The sequence below is a fragment of the Medicago sativa genome, chromosome 6, assembly GCF_051527215.1.
Source record: "Medicago sativa cultivar Bolivia chromosome 6, Bolivia_mono, whole genome shotgun sequence".
Taxonomy (NCBI): domain Eukaryota; kingdom Viridiplantae; phylum Streptophyta; class Magnoliopsida; order Fabales; family Fabaceae; genus Medicago; species Medicago sativa.
Genome location: NC_140754.1, coordinates 55,169,681 through 55,177,418, shown reverse-complemented (window position 1 = coordinate 55,177,418; position 7,738 = coordinate 55,169,681). Strand labels below are relative to the sequence as shown.

The following is a 7,738-nucleotide window of genomic DNA, read 5'->3' as shown; positions in this document are numbered from 1 at the left end:
TCTCGCCCAACATTGTAGAAAACTGGAAGAAAGAAGCAACGACTATTTCAAATGGACAATTGTACGAATTGTACAACCACTACCTCCACTACTCTATTTTGTCTCTGTAACAAGACAAGAACAACAGTTGTGCCTGCAACGGTGTTCCTCCAGACTTTGAATGGATTTGAAATTGATCCTTCATAGGACAATAACCATATCAGGAAAAAGATCATTGGTGATTTGATCAAGCTTCAAACGACTCTTTTTGATGTGCTGGCAATTTCACAACATCTCTTTCACACCTCTATATAAAGGAGTGAAGACTTAGAGAATGGCATGACTCTATAACAATTTACAAGCGCCAAAACTCTACTGAAAATGTTCTGCATCAAAAGTTCACTTAGAATTTCTTAACCACTTTTATATCTTAGAAATTTTAGAGTCTTAAGAGTCTGTACTTGATTTGTATTGTGAAAACCACTGATTGTATATCAAGCGTTCAACCTCAAACAAATTTCTTTGTATTTCTGTTTGAATAGAAGCTTCTTGCTTCTGTGCTTGAGCATAGGAAGTCTCTTAATTTAGTTCTTGAGCAAATAACCAATGATCTGTTGCTTGATTTTGAAGGTGAGAAAAATACAAGAAGGGGGGGGGGGTTGAATTGTGTTAGATTTTTATTCATTTTCTCCTACTAAAGTCACTGTTCAGAAGCAGATAGAATTCAGCTTCTGAAGTGATAATCAGAATCTAAATGCAGCGGATAAACACAGAGAGAAAGAGAGAAGAAAGACACAACGCAATTATACAGGTTCCTTCCACAAACTATAAGTAGTCCTGTCCCCCTTGCACTTCCAAGGAGAGTCACTAAAAATGTAATATTTGATTACAACTGCTCACTGCTAAAACTAGCAAGAGACTTCAAACTACTTAAGCACAAAGTAATTTGAAGTCTCTTGCTAGTTTTAGCAGTGAGCAGTTGTAATCAGATATTACATTTTTAGTGAACTCTCCTTGGAAGTGCAAGGGGGACAGGACTACTTACGGTTTGTGGAAGGAACCTGTATAATTGCGTTGTGTCTTTCTTCTCTCTTTCTCTCTGTGTTTATCCGCTGCATTTAGATTCTGATTATCACTTCAGAAGCTGAATTCTATCTGCTTCTGAACAGTGACTTTAGTAGGAGAAAATGTAGAAAAAGCTAACACAATTCAACCCCCCCTTTCTTGTATTTTTCTCACCTTCAAAATCAAGCAACATATCATTGGTTATTTGATCAAGCTTCAAACGACTCTTTTTTGATGTGCTAGTAATCAACAACGTTCACACCTCTATATAAAGGAGTGAAGACTTGAAGATTTTCAAGAGACTCACAACAATTTTACAAGTGCTAAAACTCGGCTGAAATTGTTTCACATCAAAGTTCACTTAAAACTTCTTTTCAACTTTTATATCTTAGAAATTCTAGAGTCTTAAGAGTATGTACCTGATATGTATTGTGAACACCACTGATTGTATATCAAGTGTTCAAACTCAAACAATTTTCTTTGTAATTCTGTTTGAATATAAGTCTCTTGCAATTGTGCTTGAGCATAGGAAGTCTCTTGATTGTGTTCTTGAGCATAGGAAATATCTTGTAGTTGTGTTTGAGTAGTTTGAAGTCTCTTGCTGGTTTTAGCAGTGAGCATTTGTAATCAGATATTGATTTTAGTGAACTCTCCTTGGAAGTGCAAGGGGGACAAGACTACTTCCGGTTTGTGGAAGGAACCTGTATAATTGCTTGTGTCTTTGTTCTTTCTCTCTACTCTTTATTTGTCCGCTGCATTTAGACTCTGAACATCCCTTTAGAAGCTGAATTCTATCAGGTTCTGAACAGTGACTTCAATTTAGGAGAAGAAAAAGAAACCACAATTCAACCCCTCATTCTTGTGTTTTTCTCACCTTCAGCTTTGTGTTGATTGTAATTAAATGAAGTAAATATGAGACGAACTTAGGTGAAATTTGGAATCAATCGAAATTAGCCTATGATGCTTATATGCATATGCTATTGTGATCATATGTGAGTAGTGTATATGCTTGGTTGAGGTGTTTGCTCATGTTTACCTTGTTTTGTGAATTACTTAGAAAATGTAGTATGTGGTGAAAATAGACGAACTTTGTTAAAATGTGATTTCATGACTGGATAACTTGTAATTGGCTTTATGTTCAATTATGATATGATAGAATAAGAAAGAACCAACGATGAATGGGTGTTTCATTTGATGAATGTCATGATGTGGATAGTTTCCCGTATTTTGTGCGAAAATATGATTTTTGGAACTTTGATGATTCTTGAGTTGATTGTTGTTGAAGATGATTATGAAGATAATTAAATATGTTGATGAATTATTACATGCAAAATGACGACATTATTGATGATGAATGCATGTATGAAAAATGATGACAATTTGTTTGTTGAGCGCATGCATTGCTGAGTCATGTGTTCGTGCATTCATAAGTAGGATATATATCCAATGAAGACGACCAGGATATTTATAGCCATTGAAGACAACTAGAATATTTTGTATTCAAATAACAACGACTATGATACATTTGTATCTTGAGGTGACGACCTTGATGATGACCGGTACCACATGCATATAGAGTCGTGTCTAGTCGCATTGCATACATTTGATAATTGGTTAAATATACCATATTTGATTATGTTCTTGGAGAACCTTGGTGATTTATGTGCATTGGTGAACCATGGTGAATTATGTCCATTGGTTAAGTTGGTGAATTTACATGCCTGTTGAAATTTGTATGATTGATGTATGAAAATGATGTTAAGTTGTTGTGAATAATTTAATTATGAATTATTTAATCATTTGAATTTAATTATGCCGTTTACTTTCATTTGTTTATGCTTTAAATGTGAATTGTGAACTAAGCCCCAGTGGTCGTTTGGTGATGTATTTTGAGTACGTTGCATGGCTAATTGGAGATTTTTATTATCTGTTGTTGAGACGTGATGATATTATATTCCGCTGCGATGTTTTGAAAAATTATTTAAGCATATTTTGAAATTATATAAGAAGTAACATCTAAATCCTTTGTATGATTTGTTTTATTTTCTTAATTTATCGCTTTACTGGTTTAGGGTGTTACATTTAACAATATGAATCTGTTCAAATAATCATCAATAGATTCAACTGTTCTTCTTCATACGCTCGCCAATTCCTTCAGACTTATCTTAGATTATCCCATGTAAAATTGTTCATGAAATAGCCTTTCTAATTGAGTCCAATGTTGAATGGAATGTGATGCAAGCGTGGTGAACCACGTAAAGGTATTCTTTCTTAAAGGTTTTGGGAAGAGTTTTAATCTTAAGTTGTCTTTATTTGCAATATCTCCAGCCTCAGTCAAATATCGTGTTATATGTTCGACCGTAGATTCACTGGTATCACCAACAAATGTTGTGAACTTAAGAATTTTACAACCCCTAGGAAGTTCAGTTTGTGGAACATATTCTGATAAAGGTGATACGAAGTTTAGCCTATGTGATCCCACGTTTAAGCCATTCTAAGCCATAATATTTTCAACCAAATTGGCTATGTTATTATGTGCTCCGATGTTTTGTTGTTAGACATTCCTAATAACTTCATCTGCATCATGATTCCTCTTTACAAAAATTACTTTTGGTTGTGCTTGTACCGTTGGTTCAACCGGTTGAGGTTGAGGCACATGTTGTTGTCTCTGAACCATAGGTTCGACAATTTGCACAGGTTAAGTATTTTGGATTTGTCGGATATTTTGGATCTGAGGAATCCGTTGATAGACAATTTGTGCAGGGGCGAAGAGTCCCCATTTGAGTGTCTAATGCTTGGTATATGTGATTCGAACTTTGAATCAAAGGATTAAACATCGTACCAATTAGTTGTATTAACAAATTAACCCAAGCCTGGGTAAAAGGAGAGGGTTGTGTTAGGCCTCGACAGCCAACGTAAAACTTTGTCGAATCTCTATGACATGGACCAAATACGAAATAGTGTGAATGCTAGGTCGTTACCCGGAAGCAACGCGCTGTATAGCTCGAGTACAGTGTCAATGAGCAAGGGCCGCTGCATCGCCGCCTGGATGTAGTGAAAAATAAGCAAGTGTTCCCATATCTTCGTGAACGGGTGCGGGTAAAGAAGCTAGTTCATGAGAGTAGGATTCGTTTTGGAACATGGAATACAGGTACTCTTACGGGTAAATCTATGGAAGTAGTAGACACCATGAATAGGAGGAGGATTAATTTTATGTACCTACAAGAAACTAAGTGGGTGGGAAAAAAAGCGAAAAAATTAGATAGTTCAAGATTTAAATTTTGGTACACAGGCGAAGTTAGATCGAGAAATGGGGTAGGCATCATTGTGGATAAGGAATGGAAGAAGGATATTGTGGATGTTAAAAGGATAGGAGATCAGATTATAGCCCTAAAATTTGTAGTGGAGCAAGACACCATTAACGTAATTAGCGCTTATGCTCCTCAGGTAGGATTAGAAGAACACCTTAAAGTAAAGTTTTGGGAGGAGCTAGAAGGCTTAATTCAGGATATCCCATTAGGAGAAAATATTTTTCTAGGAGGGGATTTGAATGGGCATGTAGGGAGGGTTTCGAGAGGTTTCGAGGGCATGCATGGGGGGTATGGTCTCGGGGAGGTAAATGTGGAGGGTAATTCCATCTTAGATTTTTCATCGGCTTTGGATCTTACTATAGCAAATACGTGTTTTAGGAAAAGAGAGGAGCATCTCATCACTTACAAGAGTGGGGCCTCATGTTCTCAGATCGATTTCTTTCTCATTAGGAAAACAGACAAGAAGATCTGTTTAGACTGTAAAGTCACACCTGGAGAGGGCTTAACTACCCAACATAGAGTAATGGTGATGGATGTAAGGGTTAAGAGGAGGGCAAAGAGAAGAGACCGTAGCGGGGCTCCGTGAATCAAGTGGTGGCATTTAAAGGGTGACAAACAAAGGATATTCCAACACAAGATATTAGAGGGAGGTTCCAGGCAACCACATGGAAGCGCTAATGATATGTGGGAGAGGATGGCTCATGAGATTAAGAAGGTGGCAAAAGAGACGTTGGGAGAATCTAGAGGTTTTGGACCTAGGGGTAAAGAATCTTGGTGGGGGAATGACAGCGTTAAGAGTAAAGTTCGGATCAAGAGAGATTGTTTTGAAGATTGGTCTAAGTGTAGAAATGCCGAAACTTGGGATAAATATAAGATAGCTAGGAAAGAGGCTAAGAAGGCGGTGAGCGAAGCAAGAACTCAAGCATTTGAAGGATTATAACAATCTTTAGGTACCAAGGAGGGGGAGGAATCTATATACAAGCTTGCAAAGGGACGAGAACGAAAGACAAGAGACCTGGACCAAGTGAAGTGTATTAAGGATGAAGAGGGTAGAGTTTTAGTGCAAGAAAGAGATATTAAGGATAGACGGAAGAAGTATTTCCACAACTTATTTAATGAAGGATATGAGATCTTACCAGACACTAATAGATTAGACATTAGAGAGGAGGACCAGAACTATAACTATTATCGTCAGATTCAGGAGCACGAAGTGAGAGAAGCGTTGAAAAGGATGAGTAATGGCAAGGCAGTTGGGCCGGACAACATACCTATCGAAGTGTGGAAAAGTCTTGGCGATTGAGGAATTGTGTGGCTCATAAAACTTTTCAACGAGATTATGAGGACGAAGAAAATGCCAGACGAGTGGAGAAGAAGCACCTTAATTCCAATCTATAAGAACAAGGGGGATATACAACATTGTTCAAATTATAGGGGAATTAAGCTAATGAGTCATACCATGAAGTTGTGGGAAAGGGTAATTGAGCGAAGACTAAGAAAAGAGACTCACGTTACGGATAACCAATTTGGTTTTATGCCTGGGAGGTCGACCATGGAAGCGATCTACTTACTTCAACGTGTGATGGAGCGATATCGGACGAATAAAAAAGACTTACACTTAGTTTTCAATGATTTGGAGAAGGCGTATGATAGAGTACCTAGAGAGATTTTGTGGAAAGCTCTAGAGAAGAAAGGGGTGACGATTGCCTATATTAGAGCTATCCAGGATATGTACGAGGGGGCTTCGACTAGTGTGAGGAAGCAGGATGGGGATACCGTAGATTTTCCCATAACAATAGGACTGCACCAAGGGTCAACCCTAAGTCCTTATCTTTTTACTTTAGTTTTGGATGTACTGACGGAACACATCCAAGAGTTAGCACCGAGATGTATGCTTTTTGCAGATGATGTAGTCTTGCTTGGTGAGTCGAGGGAGGAGTTGAACGGGAGGCTAGAGACTTGGAGGCAAGCCTTAGAAGCGTATGGCTTCCGCCTGAGTAGAAGCAAGACAGAGTATATGGAATGTAACTTTAGCAAAAGGAGAAGTGGGTCTACCTTGGAGGTGAAACTTGGAGATCATATCATACCCCAAGTTACACGGTTTAGATATCTTGGGTCCATAGTACAAAATGACGGAGAAATAGAAGCTGATGTACATCATCGTATTCAAGCTGGGTGGTTGAAATGGAGAAGAGCCTCAGGTGTTTTGTGCGATAAGAAAGTACCACTTAAGCTGAAAGGAAAGTTCTATCGGAGAGCAGTCAGACCAGCAATGATGTATGGTACGGAGTGTTGGGCGGTTAAGAGCCAACACGAGAGTAAAGTAAGCGTAGCGAAGATGAGGATGTTGCGTTGGATGAGTGGTAAGACTAGACAGGATAGGATTAGGAATGACACCATTAGAGAGAGAGAGAGTGGGGGTAGCACCTATAGTAGAAAAGTTGGTAGAAAATAGGCTTAGATTTTTTGGACAAGTAGAGAGAAGACCCGTAGATGCCGTTGTAAGAAGAGTAGATCAAATGGAGGAGAGTCAGGTTAAAAGAAGTAGGAAGACCTAAGAAAACTATTAGAGAAACCATTAAAAAAGATTTAGAGGTCAATGAGTTGGATCCAAATATGGTTTTTGATAGAACACTATGGCGTCATTTGATCATGTAGCCGACCCCACTTAGTGGGATAAGGCTTTGTTTGTTGTTGTTGTTGTTGTAACAAATTAACCATCTCATGATTGCTCTCATAAATTTGTTGCCTAAACAACATCATAGATTCTGTAGTTAAGGCTGGTGGAGCATTTCTGCAAAATACGCTAGAACTTGAAGACTATGTGTGTTAAACGTTGTAAATGGATTTGAATGTTCTATGAATGCAAGATTTTTATGCAAATTTTCCATCATTGAAGTTGGCATACCGTACGGTTGATCCTTCGAGAAGTTTTGCACATTTACGACCCTATCATCAAAACTAGCCTTAACTTGAGGGTTAGGAGAGGCAGGGACACTTGTAGACACGGGTACACCAGCAGTAAATGGTGGCACAAAGGTCCCCATTTCTGGTTGTGTCATTGGGGTGGTTATAGTCAGAGTGGTTGTGGAAGCGGTTACTTCCATTTCCATCGAAACCGGCATGGCCATGGTTGCCCCCACGGCCGTTGATACACTAGCACCCTCTGAAGGGGAAGATGCTAGTGTAAATTGTGCTTGTGAAGAGGATTGCGATGATTGTAATGACATAAAAGCACCAATATTGGCGGATTTAGTCATTATCTTCAAAGTTTTACCACTTCTTAAATGCATGCAAAAAAATGCGGATTTTTCGTTAGAAAAAGTTTACAAAAAATAGCTGCTAATCTTCAGAAAACAGTTTCACAAGAAAGGTTTTTTAGAAAA

General features: G+C 38.3%; 1 pseudogene; it reads left to right on the top strand.

Moving 5' to 3' along the window:
• The first annotated feature begins 3,935 nt into the window (after positions 1-3,935).
• On the top strand, positions 3,936-5,655 carry LOC146915751 (uncharacterized; annotated as a pseudogene).
• Positions 5,656-7,738: the final 2,083 nt, after the last annotated feature.